General features: G+C 46.3%; 1 pseudogene; it reads left to right on the top strand.

Annotated features, from left to right (window-relative positions):
• The first annotated feature begins 2,551 nt into the window (after window positions 1-2,551).
• LOC117460738 (protein NLRC3-like) lies at window positions 2,552-19,967 on the top strand (annotated as a pseudogene).
• Window positions 19,968-22,659: the final 2,692 nt, after the last annotated feature.

Genomic DNA, 22,659 nt, shown 5'->3' with positions numbered 1-22,659 from the left:
ACATCAGGCAGCAGCTGTATGGGCATGGCACTATGGTAGCTGTTATTTGTTAATCATGAGCAATGCATCCTTACATTGTTTAACTGTGAGGTGTTATAACATTGTACTCTGGAGAGCTTTTAAAGGTAAAAAGATAAACGGCATGATGGGATGTGCAGTACCAAATATGTAAAGCACTTTTTTGTTAATGTATGATTTGCTGCATATGAGGAATAAAACAAAAATCCTCTGTCGTACCATATTGAAGTATCATTATTTTTGCATCGTGTTGAATCGCATCGTATCGCACCGAATCGCATAATGTTGAATAAAATCGTATCGAACTGTATCGCAACAGGGGTGAATCGTATCGTATCGCATCGCCTGGTGTTTCAAATGTATCGTTAATGTATCGTATCGTGGCAACGTATCGAGATGCGCATCGCATCGGCCTCAGTGATGGAGATGCACATCCCTAGTGGGAACGTAATTTTTAGGAGACAGGGTTGGATTTCTTTTGTATGAATTTATGTTTCATCCAATCACAGAGCTTGTTGATTTATCAAGAGGTTTGTTGCAAAGCGGACAGGCGTCGTCACAACAATAGCTGGGGAGTGTGGGTAGTGTAGTCTCTTTGGCGCTCCACATTTCAGAGAAAACAAGTTGTTTCAGAATTGAAGGGGAAAAACACAAAAGCATTGCACACAATTTAAACCAATCAATGTCGTTTAATCAACAAAGGTAATCTGGTGTTTTGGAGTTGATGAGTAGAGCAGATATCACTGTCAGATCAATCGACAGTAGGTCGGGGTGCAACAACTAATCGACTTAATCGATTAAAATCGATTACCAAATTAGTTGCCAACTAATTCAGTCGTCGATTCGTTGGTGACGTCATCACGTCTGTTTTACGCGCCGTTAAGCTACAACGTTATTGGTCTTTTTATCGGTACTGGAGACATTTAAAAAATATATGTCATGTATTATTGCTACATAAACATTATATCGCAGTCTTAGTGTCGCCAACTCGTTTCTAACATGCAAAAAGACAAACAAATGCGTCTATGATGTATTTTCGATCAGACGAGATCTCTCTCCCCCGTCTGTGTGCGAGGGGGCGGGGCTGTTTACACACACGCAGCTGCTACATGCAGCAACACACTGCGGAGATGACGGAGAGAACGCGCTCCGAGGTGGTTAAACTTTATCCGTCTCTATGTCGACAATGCTGTTTAGCATGTAAGGGCGGTAACACGAGCAATTTGTCTAAACATTTGAGAGGGGTCAGCCTGCAGGCCTCCATGTAGGCAGGCTCCCATGAAACATTTATCAAAAGTGCTCCACATCCAGACGGAGGAATGCACCGGGTTCCACTGTCTCTCTAGCAGCTCTGTCGCCCCGTCCAGAGGAACGTTTCCACGTCAGGTGTTCTGTGTGCTAGCAGCAACACACGGAGTTAACTACATTATACAAACATGGGTTAATGATTAGAGTTATTTACTTTGTTAAAGTTTCAGCTATTCTGTTTCCAGTTCTGTTATCAGATTATTTAATACGAATTGTTAAAACGTTGTTGTTTCTTTTGATGTGAAATATTATTTATTTAATTTAAATGAAAAGCGATGTTAATTTTGTTCAAAATTTGTTTAGTTAATTTAATAATATATGTATTTTGAATCAAGTATTAATCTTTATTGTCTTCATTGTTAGTTTCCACATGCCTAAAACAACCTCAAGCTACATCTAAAAGTTGATAAATAAGAGCATTGGAGAAATTGTGCAAGGCCTACTGTAATAGTCCGAATAGTCGATTAATCGTTTCATTAATCGATAGATTAATCGATTATCAAATTAGTCGTTTGTTGCAGCCCTAAGGGAGAATACTTACTTCCGGGTTTACAATTCTCCGTTATCCAATGGGAATGGACGCTCACATTGCCTTTAAGAGCTGCCGACATAAACGGATGCGGTGCTTCCCTAAAAGGGAAACACATCAGCACCCCGAGCTCTACAGTTCCTCATATTCAAATAAATAATGGCGGCGGTAGCGTATGTAGGGTCTTGGCTTGGGAATTGGAAGGTCACTGGTTCGAGTCCCCGAAAGATCAACCGCTACCGAGCTGTCCCTGAGCTAGGCACCGTTCCCCCCGGGCAGCGTACATATGGCAGCCCACCGCTCCTATGCAGTATGTAAATGTCCCCTCTGTGGGACGATAAAGGGTTCCTTTTTTGTAATCTTATAATTGTATGTGTAAACCAGAGTCAGATACACACAATATAGTAGCTGTTGTATTTATGACTGAATTAAGTTGAGTAGCAGCTACAATGTTAGCTTAGCCAACTTTAGTCAAACCAATCTCCATTCAGAAAACTAGCATTTCAAAAGTGTTTTATTTGTTGCGTTGCAGACAGACCTGACAAATACTTAATTCAGGCTTCTTACAGATCAGTATCATTATGTAGTTATTTTGATATCCTTTTGACATGTGACTTGCTAAATACGGTGAACTTGCTGTGTCCAACTTTGAAATTATGTTTGGTTTCTTAACTAATAAGAAACCAATGATCTACCATGCGCTATAAAGGATGTGTTCATCTCAACAGATGGAAGAGGAAAACATCCGGAACAAAAGCTGGACTGCAGAGAGCCAGTCAGACCAGCACTGCACAGAGTAAGTCTGAACATCTGTGTGCTGGGGTCTTCATGTCAGAAACCAGGATTCTTCCTGGTTTTGTTTTTAGTTTTTTTAACTCACACGTTTCCGTCTCTTCCAGCAGAACGTGGTCTGCAGGAGGTTCTAGATGAACATAGGCTCAGTCTGAGGAGGAGATGTGAACGTGTGACTGAAGGAACTGATGAAAGGGAAACCCTCCTCAACAGCATCTTCACTGAGCTCTACATCACACAAGGCCAGAGTGAAGAGGTTAATACCCAGCATGAGGTGAGGCAGCTGGAGACAGCCTCCAAGAAGAAGCCCCTCCATGACACTCCAATCAAGTGCCAGGACATCTTTAAAGCCTCACCTGACCAGCAGACTCCCATCAGAGCGGTCCTGACCAACGGAGTGGCTGGAGTTGGAAAGACCTTCTCGGTGCAGAAGTTCACTCTGGACTGGGCCGAGGGTTTGGGAAACCAGGATGTGAGTCTGGTGATCCCGCTCTCCTTCAGGGAGCTGAACCTGATCAAAGGAGAGCAGTACAGTCTTCTCAGGCTGCTCCATGTCTTCCATCCGACCTTACAGAAGGTCACAGCAGAGCAGCTGGCTGTCTGCAAAGTGCTGCTCATCTTTGACGGCCTGGATGAAAGCAGACTTTCTCTGGACTTCAGAAACAATGAGGTTGTGTCTGATGTCTCTCGGCCGTCCTCAGTCAACGTGCTGCTGACAAACCTCATCAGGGGGAAGCTGCTTCCCTCGGCTCTCGTCTGGATAACTTCCAGACCTGCAGCGGCCAATCAGATCCCTCCTGAGTGTGTGGACAGGGTGACAGAAGTACGAGGCTTCACTGACGCCCAGAAGGAGGAGTACTTCAGGAGGAGATCGAGTGATGAAGACCTGTCCAGCAGAATCATCTCTCACATCAAGAGCTCCAGGAGCCTCCACATCATGTGCATGATCCCAGTCTTCTGCTGGATCACTGCTGCAGTTCTGGACCACATGTTGACTACAGACCAGAGAGGAGAGCTGCCCCAGACCCTCACTGACATGTACTCACACTTCCTGCTGGTCCAGACCAAGAGGAAGAAGCAGAAGTATGAAGAGGGACATGAGACGAGTCCACAGCAGCTGACGGAGGCTGACAGGGAGCTTCTTCTGAAGCTGGGGAGGCTGGCGTTTGAACATCTGGAGAAAGGAGACATCATGTTCTACCAAGAAGACCTGGAGCGCTGTGGCCTTGGTGTCACCGAGGCCTTGGTGCACTCAGGAGTTTGTACAGAGATCTTCAAAAGAGAGAGTGTGATCTTCCAGAAAACAGTCTACTGCTTTGTTCATCTGAGCATTCAGGAGTTTCTGGCTGCAGTCTACATGCTGCACTGTCACACCAACAGAGACACAGCGGTACTGAAGGACTTCCTGCAGGGAGACTGGGACGAAGACAACAGTGATAGCAGTGATGATGATTACCCATCCCTGGATGTCTTCCTAAAAGGAGCCATGGAGAAATCCCTCCAAAGTGAAAATGGCCACCTGGATCTGTTTGTCCGCTTCCTCCACGGCCTCTCTCTGGAGTCCAACCAGAGACTGTTAGGAGGCCTGCTGGGTCGCACAGACAACCGTCCAGAAATCATCCAGAGAGCCATCAGCAACTTGAAGGAGATGAGAAGTGATAAAATCTCTCCTGAGGGGGCATCAACATCTTCCACTGTCTGACAGAGATGAAGGACCACTCAGTTCATCAGGAGATCACAGAGTTCCTGAAGTCAGGGAACAGATCAGAGAAGGAACTCTCTGAGATCCACTGCTCTGCTCTGGCCTACATGCTGCAGATGTCAGAGGAGGTTCTGGATGAGTTGGACCTGGAGAAGTACAACACATCAGATGAGGGACGACGGAGACTGCTTCCAGCTGTGAGGAACTGCAGGAAGGCCAAGTAAGTCCAGATGTGATTAACTTTATTAATTAGTGCAGATCAGAAGTTTATACCTTCAAATAAACACTGACATTTTTGCTGTTTGAAATACTCAGAGCAAAATGAAATGATAAGTGAGATTTGTATAGATATCAGGGAATTCAATTTACATTTTATATAATTATTATTTAAGTTTATATTACATTGTTGCAGTTTCTTCATCATTTAATCAGACACACAGGTAATACCTGATTTATATTTCAACTCTATGCTTAAAGGTGGGGTAGGTAAGTTTGAGAAACCGGCTGGAGATACACTTTTTGTTATATTCCATGGAATGCTCTTAACGTCCCGATAGCAAAGAATATCTGAAGTGCTTTGACAAAAAATACATAAAAAATGTCATCTGTGGAAGCCGTGGCGCTGTAGAAAGCACGACCAATCATCTGAGCCGGCTAAAATAACTGGATGGCCTACCTGCCTGTCAGCCTTCCATCTGGGCACAGACTTATCTCGTGCCCTCATTGGTCATGAGCGCGTTCGTGTGTGTTGGAGGAGGGGCTCAAATTCTAGCACACTCGATCTGGTTTCTCCAAAATTACCCACTCCACCTATAAGAGTTTAAAATAGGATCAATATCTTTTCCCACACTATAACACTGATTGGATAATGTTTTAATGCTAATACACTGATAACATCTCTCTTATGTAATACATATATATATATGTATATATATTAGTGCTGTCAAAATTATCGCGTTAACGGCGGTAATACATTTTTTGAATTAATTGCGTTAAAATATTTAACGCATTTAAGCATGTGCAGAATGGCCCGCCCCATACGTGCCACCAGTGGCAGCGCCAGGGTATGGCTGGGTAGGCTACACCCATACCAAGAAATGGCTTAGCCCCACCATGAAAAATGATGTTAAAGTAAGCAAAATAAAGTCTGCCAACTCGCGCGGAGTAAATTGCACAGACAGCAGTTAGTCAGATTGATTTCAGTAGCCACGGTTTTGAAATTTTTTGTCACGTAGTGATCGTCTTCTCAATAGAACATCTTTGATAACGGCGTGGTGTTGTTGCAGGAAGTCCCGACGGAGAATACTCTTGCTGTAGTACAGGGCAGGGCAGAGCCATATAATAGTAATAATATGGCTCTGGTACAGGGGTGCAGATAACTGGTACGCAGGTTATTTAATCTGAAATGCGTACACTTGTGTCACAAAGCGCATTTGCGTACCGACGTACAGAGTCGGTCTCCGTGTGCACAGACAGGCTGCTGTTAACGTCGGTCTGTACAACGGAACTGTGCCAAAACTACGCCAACCGGCTGCGGAGGGAGACTCCCCCTTCACTGGAGAACTGCGCTAAAACAGCTGATCACAACGTTCACACTCTGTGGTCACGAAGTACTCCACTAGCCCCCCCCCCGTCGACTTTCCTGAAGTACTCCCCGTTGATAGAAATCAACACGTAATGAATTAAGACCCCACGGTTTGATGATTGATAGGTGTGTGGGCTGTCTTTCATTTTGACACGTAGAAAAATGTTATAATAAACATAGATACTGTATGTTAAATGGATATATCCGCCTTCTTTCATTTATCTTTCCATTCCCACAACAATATACATAAATAAATGGCATATTTTGGACATAGTTCGAATGGTGATTAATTATGATTAATTCATTTTTAAGCTGTGCTTAATCTGATTAAAAATTGTAATCGTTTGACAGCCCTAATATAAATATATATATATATATATATGTTACAAATATTATAACCTAATTGGTTTATTAATTGTGTTGTATTGGATGCCCTCATCAGTCATGCACATCCAAATATGAATTATGTTTTACATTTAATTATGAACATCTCTAAAATTGTCATAGCTTTTTATTCATGGCAGTTCTGTTTGGCAACACCACTGACAGTAAAGGGTAGCCAGCAGAGACAACTTTTACTTTATTAATATTATTATTGTTTGAATCTTTTTTAAATGCATTAGATTATATTTACTTAAATATAATTGTTTGTGAATAATCTTGATTTTAAAATGTTTTAATTTAGTCAATTAATAAGTTAATTGAAGTCTCACTTTGCTTTCAATAAATATACGCCATGAGGATATGACATGCATGTCTATATATTGCCGGTCAATGGGACACATATTTTTGTTGGATTGGATTACACCAAACACTCCTTTTGAATTTAGGAAGTTTATGTTGATTGGTTATGTTGGTATGTCTGGATCGCAATATAAATATTAAAACTGCGGTCGCACTTGTGCGCGCAGTGATGAGCGGGCCCTCGCGTCCGTGCGCCTGTCGGGGAGGTTTGCTGGTCCCCCCCCTCAGTCCTCCGAAATGAGCCGTTTGTCATTCCTCTAAATTGTTTACCTGACTTTGCGTTCCTTTGTTTCTGACCAGGAAATCTTAGGCATGTGCGCCAGTTCTGTTGGTACCATTTTTCCTGCATCAACCAGTAGCGATATGCCGACAGTGAAGAATAAACATATTTATAACTAGTTTAGCTAGCTCCAGAGGTAGATGGAATAGCGAAGTGTGTTTGGTCTAACTGTTAGTGTGTGTTTTGCTCAGCTCCGCAGTCCGTCACAGCAAACATTTAAATGTAAACCTAAGACGCAAAGAAGTCCAAGATAACAGATAAATATAAACAACTATAATGTAGATTCAATTATATGAGAGAAGTTGTAGATTAAGTGTAGACAGTATTTAAAAAAAAAGACAATGTTAACAGCAATGTAATAAGTATATACAGTATTATGCAAAATGACAAGTACTACATGGCACACAGATGTAATTTTTTAATTATAAGTAAAAGTATGTAAGGCTGAAGTGACAGCAGTGATGAGCATTTAGATTAATGACGGGTATATTTATGGACTGAACATGCTCATTTTCTACAGTAATGTGTCTGACCCTCCACTGATGCTGTATACTAAGTTTGGCGTTGAAAAAGAAAACATGGAAATTTAAGGTAATATTTCACTGTTTTTAAGATTATGGTAATTTAAAAAAAATGAAGAAGTTGGAGCTTTGGGGTTCCAGAACATAATATGTAGAGTAGGTCCACCCGAATAAGTGGGCAAAATGTCAGGTCATTCGGAGTTACGGTGCCACTTTGTAAAGGTTTCCAAAAATGGAAATGTAGTAGTTTGGATGAATTTGTGACATGTAAATCGTCAAAAATGGTGTATTCGCTGTTAGCTTACGACCTCCACGAGTAATTTTTCAAAAATGTGCTCCTCAATTAAGTATCATATTGGATAGGGGCTGAACCTGTCCTGCATTGGAATTTTTCCGATCATTCCCCTAGGAGGAGTTCGCAAGAACGTGCGTAAAATGGCTGAAAAACGCACATTTTTCAAAATGGCCGACTTTCTGGGGGGCGGGGCTAATGGAAGGCAATTTGAAATATGTGTGCAATCATAATAGCAATATGTATACAGCGTTTCGTGAATATCGGAATAACTATATCCGAGTGGTTTGGAGTAATTTGCGACATGTAAATCGTCAAAAATGGTGTATTCGCTGTTAGCTTACGACCTCCACGAGTAATTTTTCAAAAATGTGCTCCTCAATTAAGTATCGTATGGGATAGGGGCTAAACCTGTCCTGCATTGGAATTTTTCCGATCATTCCCCTAGGAGGAGTTCGCAAGAACGTGCGTAAAATGGCTGAAAAACGCACATTTTCAAAATGGCCGACTTTCTGGGGGGCGGGGCTAATGGAAGGCAATTTGAAATATGTGTGCAATCATAATAGCAATATGTATACAGCGTTTCGTGAATATCGGAATAACTATATCCGAGTGGTTTGGAGTAATTTGCGACATGTAAATCGTCAAAAATGGTGTATTCGCTGTTAGCTTACGACCTCCACGAGTAATTTTTCAAAAATGTGCTCCTCAATTAAGTATCGTATGGGATAGGGGCTAAACCTGTCCTGCATTGGAATTTTTCCGATCATTCCCCTAGGAGGAGTTCGCAAGAACGTGCGTAAAATGGCTGAAAAACGCACATATTTCAAAATGGGCAACTTTCTGGGGGGCGGGGCTAATAGAATGTATGTACAAATATGTCCGCAATTCCATGAGGAATGTCTGTGCCAAAATTCGTGAAGTTCTGAGACTTATATGTGACTACCACACAATAGGGGGCGCTAGTGAGCAGTATTTTTGAAAAATTACGTTTTCTTTATACATTCTTGAAAAGGTCGTGGGCTGTGATGCGTGTCCCAAGTTTTGCGTACCGAAACACATTTAAGCACATCGTCATAAAAAAAAAAGTACAGGCCACGCCCACAATTATCATTCGTTGTGACACTTTCAATATAAGTCCATACTCATCCCCAGAGTATGTCTAAAAAAAAAAATTGAAGAAATTGAAGCGAGTCAGAACTCAGAACCCACAACCCCGATGAAGGACCTGGAAAGGAAGTGCCTTTTTATTTTAGTACTGGACTAAAACACCACTACAATATTACAACGAATTGTCCTACATTGTGTTCAGATGCACGATCCACTACCCATGCAGAGAATATTCCTTATGGCGATACTAATCCACATCAAAATATAGGAACTACTGTCATTCCAAATATAACTAGAAAACAGCAATGGGGGGCTGACATTGCATATATATATATATATATATATATATAATGTATAATAACATATACAGCTGCTCCTCCACAGGAACATTACATAATGTTTCTTTTTTATAATAAGTATTTTTGTAATATGTGTCCTGACAGACTCTCTGACTGTGGACTCTCAGAGACTGAATGTGAAGTCGTGGCCTCAGCTCTGAAGTCTGACCCCTCCCATCTGAGAGATCTGGACCTGAGTGACAACGATGTGCAGGATTCAGGAGTGGAGCTGCTGAGTTCTGGACTAAAGAGTCCAAACTGCAGACTGGAGGCTCTCAGGTCAGTTCACTGACTGCAGTTTTTTATACGTATATATTTGTATAGAACTGCAGCTTCTGTGAGGGAGATGAATGAGGTTGTTAAAGATCTGATGACAGAGACAAACTGCTGCAGAGTTTAAACTTTCTTCAGTTCTGAACCGTTAATTAAACCTTAAATATTTCCAACAGGATAATGATTTTGTAAAGTTACATGATGAATCCTTACTCAGACTGAGGTTCTTCAGGTTGTCAGAGATCAGCTGTGCTGCTCTGGTCTCAGCTCGGAGGTCCAATCAAGTTTACTTTCAGCAGAATAAATACTTCTTTGGTGACCCTTCATTTAAATGTTTTTAGAGATGATGTTACGTGCCAGGCAGGCTGTACATGTGTGGTTTTCCTTCCCTCCTGTGTTTCTCTCTTCTCCCTGTCTTCTGCACAGCTAATCAGCAGCTGATCGGTATCTGCCTGTGCACCTGAGTCTGATGGCTGATTGGATCCTCTCACCTTCAGCTGGCCTATCAGCAACCAGGGCCGACCATAAAGGAGGCACCCAGGAAGTCTTCTCTCTCTCACTCTGGGCCTGTTGCTGAGGAAGGAACACGGCTGTGTTTAGCAACTAAAGCTATTTGAATAATCTGAACTTTGTTAATGTGTGTGTTGAGAGGTGGAGGAGTTAGGTAAGTCTGGGGTACCCTGTACATTTCTCACCACCGAGCTAACTATTGTTTAGACACACTAGGTAAGCGGATTGTTGCCACCCCTGTATATTGTTTTGTCAAATTCTTTGTAGTTAGTTAGTGAGGGTTTTTGTTTGAGTTTGGTTTCAAAGGATAGTTGTAGAGGTAGGCCTGGTTTTGTTATGCTTGTTTCTTTTGTTTGGCACAATCCTTTGACTCCTCCTCCTCCTCACAAACAGAGTTTCTGTTTAATTGTATTATCTGATAGGTTACAAGGAATAAACCTTTTGTCAACCTTTACTCTGACTCTCTCATACTTATTGGTTGTACGTTATTGTCTCCAGGTCCCCTAGACCTTAGTGGGGACGTAACAGATGATGTAATGAAAGGCTGATATTATGATGATCACAATAACAGAAAGAGAGTCACTGTAATTCAGGGGAAAGCTCATTGATTAGAACGCAGTAATGTTGAGCTACACTTAATAAACCTGAACATCTGGTTGGATTATAAACAGATTTTTAATTCTTTATTCAGTCTGAGGAGCTGCAGCTTGTCAGAGATCAGCTGTGCTGCTCTGGCCTCAGCTCTGAAGTCCAACCCCTCCCATCTGAGAGTTCTGAACCTGAGTGAGAATGCTCTGCAGGATTCAGGAGTGGAGCTGCTGAGAGATCTTCTGGAGAGTCCAGACTGCAGACTGGAGGCTCTCAGGTCAGCTCACTGACTCTCTGTTACTGCTGGAGATCTCATGTGTTTCATTAGTTATTGAACATCATTTCTGTACACAAATAACGCACTCCCATAAAGTTGTACATTTTCTTTTATTTACATTTTTCTTCTACCAATTTTACACTGAAAAACTGAAACGTTGACTTTAATTAAATGTTTTATGTCAACAGATTTCACATAAATGTATTGGGTTGGTTGAAAGCAATAATCTTAAGTCTAAATAGGTTCAACTTAATAGTATTGCTTTCAACTAACCTAATACAGTGATCTGAAACTTGCAGACATAACACATTTAATTAAAGTCAACGTTTCAGTTTTTCAGGTTAGTCTGCAGTCTAAGAAAATGAATGTTTCTTATAAACGGCTATTATGGTCAGCAGCTGCTGCCCCACCTTCTCCTTTAACCCGGTTGTAACCGAGGAGAAATCTGGGCTGTGGCTGACAGAGCACACCCTGCTGCGCTTACCTCGCAAAAAGTGTGCTCAAAAAACAGTGCCGGGGGACCACCCCACCCTGGATGGGGAGAGCCCCCTCGGCCCCGAAAGGGCTTACTACACGCCTGCCTCCCTGAATCCCTAAGGATAACAGGGAGAGCGTCAGAGCCCCTGCCCCACACTCAAACACTGACCCCGTGTCGAGTGTGTGGACTAAAGTGTGGAGGGCTCCCCCCCTCCTGCTCTCGGCAGGAGGAGAGCAGCCCTCCAGCCCTGTAAGGGCCCAGTGCGCCACCCCCGCCCCTCCCGGGACTATCCGAAAGCCCGAAAACAGCGAAGGCGCATTACGTCCGGGATAGGGGGTCAGATGCCAACTGACCCTCAACCCCCCCCCCCCCCCCCTACCAGTCCTGTGTTGCCCCCGCAAGTACAGACGAGGAGAAAGAGCCCGACATGTCCAAGAGATAAAACCTTATGAAGGGGCCTGGCGTCGACCAAGACGCCGCTGTGCATATATCCTCCACACACACCGTTGAATAAGGCTGTTGACGCAGCCACAGCCCGTGTGGAGTGTGCACGGACCCCCGTGGGGCAGGCTCTCCCTGCCTGTCCGTAGGCATGTGCAATGCACTCGCAGAGCCAGCCTGCCAGGCGTTTCTTGGACAGAGCTTTCCCGATCACCCCGCCCCCGAAGCACACGAACAGCTGTTCGGTGTGTCTAAGGGCAGCCGTGCGCTCTACATAACATGCTAGCGCACGCACCGGGCAGAGGAGGTGCAGTTTAGCTTCCCTGGGCCCACCATGGGGGGGAAGACTAAAACCCCCTAACTGAATAGCCCTTGACCTGAACGCACTCCTTAGGCTCTTGGGCACAAAGGAGGGGTTCGGTCTGAGTGTCGCGCCGCTCCGGTCACCCCGAATCTGTAAACAGCTCGGGTGCACCGACAGAGCGGTTCACTCGGACAGTCTTTTGGCTGACGTTAAGGCAAGTAGCAATGCTGTCTTCCATGACAGTGCTTTCAGGGAGGAGAGCTCCAGAGGCTCAAACGGCCCCGAGGCCAGAGCCTCGAGCACTAGGGGCAGGTCCCGCTGTGGGGTGGAGGCGTGCACTACTGGGCGCAGCCTCCTGACCCCCTATAAAAACCGCGACATCAGTGGTTGACTAAAGGCTGACCTGCCGCAAATCCCTCATGGCAGGACGAGATGGCTGCTGCATACACCTTCACTGATGAATGCGCAAGCCCTGTGTCCACCAGTAACTGTAAGAAGGATAAAATAGAGCCTAACTCACAAGATAGGGGCTCTATTCTCCGCTCCTCACACCATCGCTGGAACCCTAGCCACTTTGGCCTGTAACAGGCTGTGGTGGATCCAGCTCTAGCTGCCTGGATAGACTGAATAACACTGTCAGACAATCCACCCAGTCTCAGCCTGTCCCTCTCAGGAGCCAAGCCTGGAGAGGACGGCCGAGAGTGGGTAACGCCCCGATTGCACCTGCCTCTTGAGACATCGCCCCCCAGAACTGGGGAACCGCCCAGGGCTGGCCCACCTTCATCTGTGTCATCTCTGAGTACCACGGCGCCCCGACGCGGTCCGGAGCCACTAGGATGACTGACAGACGTTCTCGCCTCACTCTCCTCAGGAGGGGGAGAATGAGACGCAGCGGTGGAAAGGCGTATAGCAGCTTCCTTGGCTATGGCTCGTGTGCAAACGCGTCCACCCCCAAGGGCGGGTCGTCGCTCAGGGCCACGGAGAACCACAGGGCACAGTGGCTGTTTCGCCGGCTGGCGAACAGGTCCACTTCCGCTCTCCCGAACTGGGCCCAGATCTGCTTCACCACCTTCGGGTGAAGCACCCACTCGCCTGGCAGGGGGCCGCCCCTCGACATGAGGTCGGCTCCCCCGTTCTCCAGTCCCGGATATGGAGGGCTCTCAGAGATAACACCACCTCTGAAGCCCATAACCACAGCCTCTCCGCTGTGGCCAACAAGGCGGCGGAGCGGACTCCGCCCTGCTCGTTGATATAAGCCACTGTGGTGCTGTTGTCGCTCCTGACCATTACATGTTCCCCCTGAATTAGGGGCCTGAAATGCCGGAGGACTAACACTACCGCCCGTAGCTCTAGGAGGTTGCTGTGTTGAGACTCTGTTAGAGACCAGCGCCCACCTATAGCCCTCTTCAGGCAGGTCCCTCCCCATCCTGTTCCGGATGCATCCGTGAACACTGTGATGTAGGAGGTCACCCGTCCCAGTGGAGACCCCCTCCGGAGGTGATCCGGGGACCCCCAAAACCGGAGGTTGCCCCTCGCTGAGGGGGGTATGGTCACCAGCCGCCACTTGTGCCTCTTGGGATCCAAGCGCAGGCTGGAGAACCACCTCTGCAGGCGGCGCATATGCAGTAACCCTAACGGGACCCTCATGTGAGCAGCCGCCATGAGACCCAGCGTCTGCATGACAGTAAAAGCTGTCACTGTTGCCCCCTGTCGCAGTCTGCGTACCCCCTGAAGAAGGGACGCACGTCTGCTCTCTGACAGGGTGGCGCGCAACGTGCCTGCATCGAGCACCACACCCAAATACAACGCCCGTTGGTGAGGTATGGGGGTGCTCTTCTTCCAATTGATCGCAAAGCCTAATCTGGTTAGGTGTGTGATCAACTGTGCTGTGCAAAACATTGCCTGTTCCCGTGACCCAGCCATGACTATGAGGTCGTCTATGTAAAAGAAAACTCTCATGCCGTGTGCGGGCAGCGGTTGAAGCGCGGCCATTCAGGCCGCGGAGATCTGGAATAGGTCTGAATTCCTCTGTCTTCTTGGGAACCAGGAAGTATATGGAATAAAGACCCTCTTCCCTGCGCTGAGAGTGAACAACAGACACAGCCTGTTTCTGCACCAGAGCCTGAATCTCTGCTGAGAGGAAACTCATCCCCTCTCGAGAGGATAGCTTCACCTCTCGCATGCCCATAAAAGGGGGTGGGACGCTGCAGAACTGGAGTGAATAGCCCCGTTTCAGCGTCCTGTCCATCACCCTGATAGTACACAGCTGAGTTTCCATTCCCCATAACACTGTGTTAAAGGGCATGCCCTCAGCTGTGGGGCCGCAGCTATAAAGCTGTGGTACTCTCTGGCGACCCGTCCCGCCGCAAAACTCCCCGTGAAGGGAAGATTCGCCCATGGAGGGTCGACACAGAAAGGGCCGATTATTTACTGAGGACCCTGAACGCACCGCCGCACGCTCATGTGTGAGCGCGCGCTCCCTCAAAATGCTGTTTTCACCCTTACGGTGAACATCATTAATCGGAGTCCTCATAGGAGTAGTGCGTTCTACTAAGGTCCCTGAACGCACCGCCACGCGCTCTTCTATGAGTGCGGGCGCTGCCATAATGCAATTCTGGTAACCTGCATTAATTGGAGTCTTAACCCCAGGCTTAGTGTGTTCCCCAACAGCAATATGCCGGCCATAATGCCTCTGTACCCGTATAACATTACGATAGCTTTGTTTACGTTTCATCACTCTCATCTGCGCACTCCCACTAGCCTCCTCCCTTACAGGAGCTATGGCTGGGGCGGCGAGTGGGGAATCTGTACAGACATCATGTGTAAGTGTAGCATTGTGGAAACAAAGGACACTTAGACTTGGATACAGATCAACTTTTTCTTTATTTTTAATTTTTTAAAGGAATCTGTGCATCGAATAGGGAGGAGGCGGGATTCACCCTCGCGTCCCGGGCGAAGAGATTTCCTCCCCCCGCCGAGACGCTACCTCCCCCCGCCAGTCAGCTTCGGGCAGACGGCGCACCCCACCCGGCCGCTCTCTGCTGCTGATGAGCCTGCCGAGGTCGGGCAGCCCTTCCCCGTGGCTGCCGATATGCCGGTACCACGTGATGGGCCGTAGAGGTGGAGGGCGCCGCAGCTACGGGACCCCCGTGCCGGCGCCTCTCCCTCGGCTTCATTGTCGCACTGCGCTCCCTCGCCTGCATGGAAACGTGTGGAGGAGCGCGTAGCGGGGCCGGAGGCGGGGCCAGCGGTAGCATCCTGCTAAGCTGGACCCTTTCCTCCTCCAGCCGGCTGAAGCGCTGAGTGACCGAGGAGATTGACCCAAAGAGCCCCTCCGTGGACACGGGGGCTCCGAGGAGATCTTCTCGGTCTTTTCTAGATAGGGCAGTGAGTCCCAACCACACGTGACGAGACGCCACTGTGGCCAAGGAAATCACCCGCCCTGCTGCAGCGGCCACGCCATGAATCAGATTATTCATCTGACCTATAGCGCGGTCCGGATAATCGCTCCCATCTTGTGACAGGAGGGCGGGGCGGCTGCCTGAGGGGTGATCAGGGAGACGCCCAACACGCCGAGATTATTGGCTGCAGCCGCCATCTGCGTACCGAGCTTGAACATCTTGTCCAGATATTCCAGAGTGTCTCGGTCCCGGGGCAGCGGGGGCAGGGGTCGCTTACCCTCCGCCCAACCAGCCGCCCGCGGAAGCAGATGGGCCGCCAGGCTCTCATCAAGGGGGGGCACACCCGCACACGCTGTGTCCGAGCGGCCCTCCACCTTGATGATGCCTGCCATAGCGGCTACTGGGGCCTTCGTCTTAAATGGCTGCTGCCATGTCGCCTCCACACACCGCCATATATCAGGCAGTTGGGGCGAAACGAAGGTCGGTTGCGCTGGATGCACCGGGCCGTAAAACCCCTGTCTCAGGCGGCTTATAGGCCTCGGTGGCAGCGGTGGTGGGAGCGGTAGGCCTACGCGCTCCGCTGCCAGGGTCATCACCGCTGGGAAATCCACACGTGCAGACCTGAGAGTCGGACCTCCCGACACCGAGGCGTCCTCGTCCTCCTCCTCCGGAATCGGGGTTGTCTGGCCCCACGGAAGGGAGAATCGGAACGGCACTTCCTCCTCTCCTGACTCGCCCATCTCGACGACGTCGAGATCCGAATCCTCCACCTCCTCCCGCGGAGTCTCTGCTGACAGGAAATGCTGCCCACGATGCTCACGCGTGAGCTGAGGAAGCATCTGGCAGGCTGAGCATGCCGGCGTTGGGCCATACCGCTCACAGCGTGGTTAGGTCCCATACACAAAAAACAGGAGGGGTGAGGATCCGCTCCCGCGATCAGGTTTGGACATTTCGGGCAGGTCCTGTGGTCAAGAACTGACTCCATTATCTCTCAATTTTCCGTCTTTCTAAGCTCCGTGAAAACACTTCCGCTTGCTGAAGAGAAAAGGATGATAGTCAGGAGGCGAGGCCTCCTTTTATACGGTGTGATGCGCGCGCATTCAGGTAGGCCCGCCCAGGGCCGGCTACGTCTATAGAAGTCTCAGTGGGAGAATGCTTGCGGGGTAAGAGAGTACCCATAGAGTCCAGTAGAGGGCGGAGCCTGTGAGAGATATAACAGAATGACAGTCACTGTAATTCAGGGAAAGCTCATTGATTAGGACGCAGGAATGATGAGCTGCACTTAATAAACCTGAACATCTGATTGGATTATAAACTGATGTGTATCCTCATCATGTTTTATTTATTCAGTCTGAGGAGCTGCAGCTTGTCAGAGATCAGCTGTTCTGCTCTGATCTCAGCTCTGAAGTCCAACCCCTCCCACCTGAGAGATCTGGACCTGAGTAGCAACGCTCTGCAGGATTCAGGAGTGGAGCTGCTGGGAGATCTTCTGGAGAGTCCAGACTGGAGACTGGAGGCCCTCAGGTCAGTTCTCCATCTGTGCTGAGATGAATATGTGAGAGTTGTGTTGACTCTGAGCTGCAGACATCAGGCTGATCTCACTCTGATCCTCACTGAGCATCTTAATGCTAAAGTCTCATTTCTTCTTCTGTGGTTTAGTTCACTGACTGTAGCAGATCGATGTTGAGCTTTAGATTAAAACATAACAAGAAAAATCCTACACCGCATAATTCACTCTGAACCTCTTACACCGGAAATGCATCTTAAATTGTCTGTCATGTTTGTTTTATAAAATTATATAACAATACAACGAATAATCATCATACTTTATTTTTTAACGAAACACAAAATCTATAAATACAAAAAATAAATATGTTTATAAAACTATCAAACCGTGAAACAAATATATTCAGTTGCTGCTGTTTCCAACGTGTTTCTGGATCTCCATGATGCTGATACTGAGTTTACACTGAAGATCTTTGATTTGATGACTCCACTTTTCCTCAAAGAAATATACTGGATGTTTTTTCTTTCATTTCATTCAAAGTCATCCTGACATATTTGTGATCTTTGTAAACATTGTGATCTTGAGTTGAATCAGTTTCTGTGTTTGTGTGTGTCTGGCTGCACATCAAGAGTCTGTGTAGATGGCGCAGAGGCTCAGATGTGAAGTCTCCACTTTTACTGAAGTACGTTCACGTTGTCTTTAATATGAATGAGAGCTCTTTCCCTCTTTCTGGATCTCACAGTTTTTAACCTGTTGGAGTTTCCACTTTCTAAACTTCTTCAGCTCTGATCAGATTATTAAACCTGGAGTTATTTCAAACAGGAACTTTGTTTTCTAAAGTTACATCATGTTTTCTTTATTCAGACTGAGGAGCTGCAGGTTGTCAGAGATCAGCTGTTCTGCTCTGGCCTCAGCTCTGAAGTCCAACCCCTCCCACCTGAGACATCTGGACCTGAGTGTCAACGCTCTGAAGGATTCAGCAGTGGAGCTGCTGAGTTCTGGACTGGAGAGTCCAGACTGCAGACTGGAGACCCTCAGGTCAGTTCACTGACTCTCTGTTACTGCTGGAAATCTCATGCGTTTCATTTAGAATTTAACATAATTTTTGTACATAAATAACGCACTCCCATAAAGTTGTACATTTTCTTTTATTCATATTTACATTTCTCTTCTACTAAATGTAGTCTGCAGTCTCAACAAATGAATGTTTCTTATACAACTGTAGCACATGTGCTCTGTGTGTTGTTAAAGTAAATGTATGATTTCAGTCTTTAGTAAATAGTCACGTCTGAATAAAGAAGGTCGTCTGAACTAATATTAGTTTGACATAAAGTTTACTTTCTGACGTGTTTTTCTTGCTTCCCATTCATTTCAATGTGTTTTCACAGATAATAAACAGCAGGCTGATATTATTATGATCCACAATAACAGAATGACAGTCACTGTAATTCAGGGAAAGCTCATTGATTAGGACGATGATGAGCTGCACTTAATAAACCTGAACATCTGATTGGATTATAAACTGATGTGTATCCTCATCATGTTTTCTTTATTCAGACTGAGTGAATGCAGGTTGTCAGAGATCAGCTGTTCTGCTCTGGCCTCAGCTCTGAAGTCCAACCCCTCCCACCTGAGATATCTGAACCTGAGAGGAAACGCTCTGCAGGATTCAGGAGTGGAGCTGCTGAGAGATCTTCTGGGGAGTCCAGACTGCAGACTGGAGACTCTCAGGTCAGTACGGGGTCTCTGCTGGTTCAGCAGTATTGTATTAAACACAGGGAGGTGTTTCTCTCACTGGGGAATCACAACAGATCAGTGATGTTTCCACTGACTGCAGGTTCTCATTTTCTCATCTTATTTATCTTTCATTATTCCACAAAGAATATATTGTAAGCTGACAATGCAAAGCCACATAAGTGTTCAGATTTTTAACAGATATACAAGATTTACAGAAGAGTGGAAAAGGTAGTCTGTTTTGTTTCCTGTCATGTTTTTAGTTTCTAGACTAATGACCAGTTACTTCCTGTAATGCAGCTGAGAGCTGAGGGGGTCAGTCTTAGGTCGCGTTCACACCTGCCTTGGATAGTCCGGTTGAATTGAACCCTGGTGCGTTTAGCCGCTTGGTGCGGTTCATTTGGGTCGGTGTGAACGCAGTCCGAGACCTCTTAAGTGAACTAAACAACCGGACTCTGGTCCGCTAGAATAGCTGGTCTCGGACCGCTTGCCAGTGAACTCTGGAGTGGTTCATCGCTGGTGTGAACGCGGTCCGCACCAAAACATAGGAAGCGTAGTATTTACGTGTCACAAGAACGCGGATGTCTTCAAAATCTTTAGCGAAAGAGTGAAGCAGAATGAAGAGTTGAACAGTACAGTGTCGTGTAAAGTACAAATGCTCCGTCAACTATACATAAAAGTAAGAGCCACCTGTCGTCGGTAAAACCTCCTCCTGACTGCAGGACTTCTCTCATTATGTTAGAATGTTTTTTAACGCACGTCGTCTGATTATATGATCGTATGCGGGCCGCTAGAGTCTTTTGATTTGATCTCCAGATTAACAGCAGCATGAGAATAACCTGCCGATGCTCCATGGCGGAGGCTCCGGTAGAAATTGCCGGGATTTGCGTTTTTACCCCCTTAATGTCTGACCAATGGTTGAACAGCATTTCCGAGCACATGACTTGTGTTTAAAGCTTATAGTCCGTTTGAGTTTTGCCGTGTGAACGCAAACCGAACCTTCTGAAGAATGAAACAATGTAACAAACTGTCGCCTGGTGTGCAGCTGAGAGCGGACTATTAGGTGTGAATGAGACCTTCGTGTTTTAGATCAGTCAGGACTCTGAAGCTGACTGACTCAAAGAACAAACAATTATTTTAAACTGGATCTAAAACTGTTGGATTGTGTTCATCCCTACAGGATCAGAGATGGTGAGACGATCACAGCCAAGATCCAGAAGACCTGTGAGTACTGAAACCATATCCTCCATTCACTTCCACCTAACAGCACCTCGCTTCTTGTTCACACTCCGGTCACTTCACACATGGACTGCTGCAACTCTCTTCTCTTTGGTCTCCCTCTCAAGTCCATCCACAAACTTCAACTGGTCCAAAACTCTGCCGCCCGCATCGTCCCCAGAACCCCCTCCATTAACCACATCAGTCCTGTTCTCATCAACTTCACTGGCTGCCTGTCCAATACTGTTGAGAGTATAAGATTCTGCTTCTCACCTATAAGGCTATCCACAACCTCTCTCCTCTGATCCTAAATGAGCATGTCCTCATAGAACAACCACAATATTAAAATGATTTTTTATTCATTATTAACTAAAAACTCAATTACATTCTTGTTACAGCTCTCTTCTATCAATGTGGCTTCTAATTAGAGATGTCCTGATCACGTGATCGGGGATCGGAGCCCGATCACGTGATTTTCAAAAGATCGGAATCGGGAGAAACAAATCGGGGATCGGGGATTTTTTAAAAATTTTTATATAAAATATTTTAATTTTTTTATTTAATGTTACAAAACAAAAATGACCATGTTCACGTCTTAAAGTCATCCTGAGGACTTAGTTTTGGTTTCAAATGACACAACATCATGTATGTGTTGCTTTCTTTTGGGCTTGTTTTCAGACCTGGTTATTTCTCTGAAATCTGGCAACAGAGTGGGCGCAGTGTCTAATAGTAGCAGCAAGCTAACGAGAGGCTACGTTCAGCTGGTGACTCGGGAGTCGGGACAGAGAAAAGGTCAGGAGTTTGGAAGTATTATAACATTGAAAGCGAAGGCAGTGTAACAGCCAGATGCAATGTTTGCAAGAAGGAGGTTCCGCGTGGTGGAAAGAACAGAGCTACGTTCAACACGACCAATCTAATACGCTACCTGAGAAACAAACACCAACAACAACACGACGAGTACACAGTGGCCACTCGGGTAACGGCCCTGAAACAACCGACACTTTCAGAGGAAAGAGAAACTGCCCCAGAACGCTGAAAAGGCCAAAGAAATAACAGCCAAGATAGCTGAATTCATCGCGTTGGAAGACCAGCCGTTATCTGTTATCTTTTTTTTCTCTTAATGCATTGCATAAAGGCCCTGTCACACTGTCCCGAAATTGACACCCGATGGACACACGATAAAGGAAATGTTCAAATTCGGCTGTGATCGTAGCAACATCGGGCCATTCGTGAGGGCATCGCAGCCATCGTATGACCGCCGGTGGAGTTTCTCAGGCTCCGGCAGCAACTTCGTGAGCGGCAACTTCGTAAGGCACTCGTGAGGGCATCTTGTCAAATCGTGTCATCTTCGTGTTATCATCGGTGCATTCACCCTCACTCTGATCGGGGCGAATGCCCGATGGCACCGATGATAACACGATGCCCTCACGATGGCCTTACGAAAGGCAAAATGTACACACGAATTCAACACGAAAATGAACCTTCTCAAGGTCCTTCGGCAATTTTTTGGCATGCCAAAGATTTTGCCTCCGCTCACGAAGTTGCTGCCGGAGCCTGAGAAACTCCACCGGCGGTCATACGAAGGCTTAAGATTCCTCACGAACGGCCCGATGTTGCTACGACCACAGCCGAATTTGAACATTTCCTTTATCGTGTGTCCATCGGGTTGTTTTATTGCACAACAAAATCATGTAAATATATTATGTAAATAACCCAATTTGTGTTCTGTGAAACTAAAAAGGATATAATATATTATTTTGAAGGACAGTTGACAGGAAATTCACAATTCCATATTCGTGTGTCCATCGGGTGTCAATTTCGGGACAGTGTGACAGGGCCTTTAAGATCGGATCGGGAAAAATCGGTATCGGCAGATTGTCAAAATCAAATGATCGGAATCGGATCGGGAGCAAAAAAAGGTGATCGGGACATCCCTACTTCAAATGTTTCTCTTTGTTTAAGTTGAGTAAGAGAAAATCAGCCCAGGGATTGTTGGGAGGCGGACACAGAGACTAACTTACTGAGGAGCTGGCTGTGGGTGTAGTGGGTTGGTCTTAAGGTACGGACACACCAGGCCGATTATCGGCGTTGGTGGATTATCGGCGGATCGGCGTTGGTGGACGATGAGCGTCGACACGCCTACTCAGATACCGTCGGGTCTTTTCAGCCGACTTGACGCCTTTTTGGCCGGCCAAAGGTAGTTGGCGAATGAAATCACTCTGATTGGCTGTTCAGCTAGCGAATCAGTGCATGAGAAGCGAAACGGAAGTGAGGGACCCAAACAAACTATTAAGAAGGCCAATCTGAGATTTCATTTGACTCCAGCTCTCGACACAGGTTCGAGAAAGCCCCGTGAGCTCAATTCAAAACCTTTATTTATCCAGTGAAATCCCATTGAGATCGATGATCTCTTTTTCAAGGGAGACCTTCCATATTCTTGAAAACAAGCTAACAAGTGAAGCGACGGGAGATAATCTTCCGGAAGTTCCAAGAACGCTTTCACCGGGGGAACCTTCAAAATGAAATCTCACAGAGGAGAAACAGCCGGTCAGAGCAAACTTCACCTGCCAGCTGTCAAATCCTCTCTTCATCCGAGTGGTCTCTATTGGAACGTTTTAAGTAAATTAAAGACCTGTCTTTATTCATTTGGCTTTTCCTTCGAGTGGTTCTTTGATCTAACTCTTTCTGTTTAACTGGCTTTTAATTATG

This window comes from Pseudochaenichthys georgianus, chromosome 16 (assembly GCF_902827115.2).
Source record: "Pseudochaenichthys georgianus chromosome 16, fPseGeo1.2, whole genome shotgun sequence".
NCBI classification, from domain to species: domain Eukaryota; kingdom Metazoa; phylum Chordata; class Actinopteri; order Perciformes; family Channichthyidae; genus Pseudochaenichthys; species Pseudochaenichthys georgianus.
The sequence above is the reverse complement of the archived record's forward strand: the minus strand, read 5'-3'. Positions and strand labels throughout refer to the sequence as shown.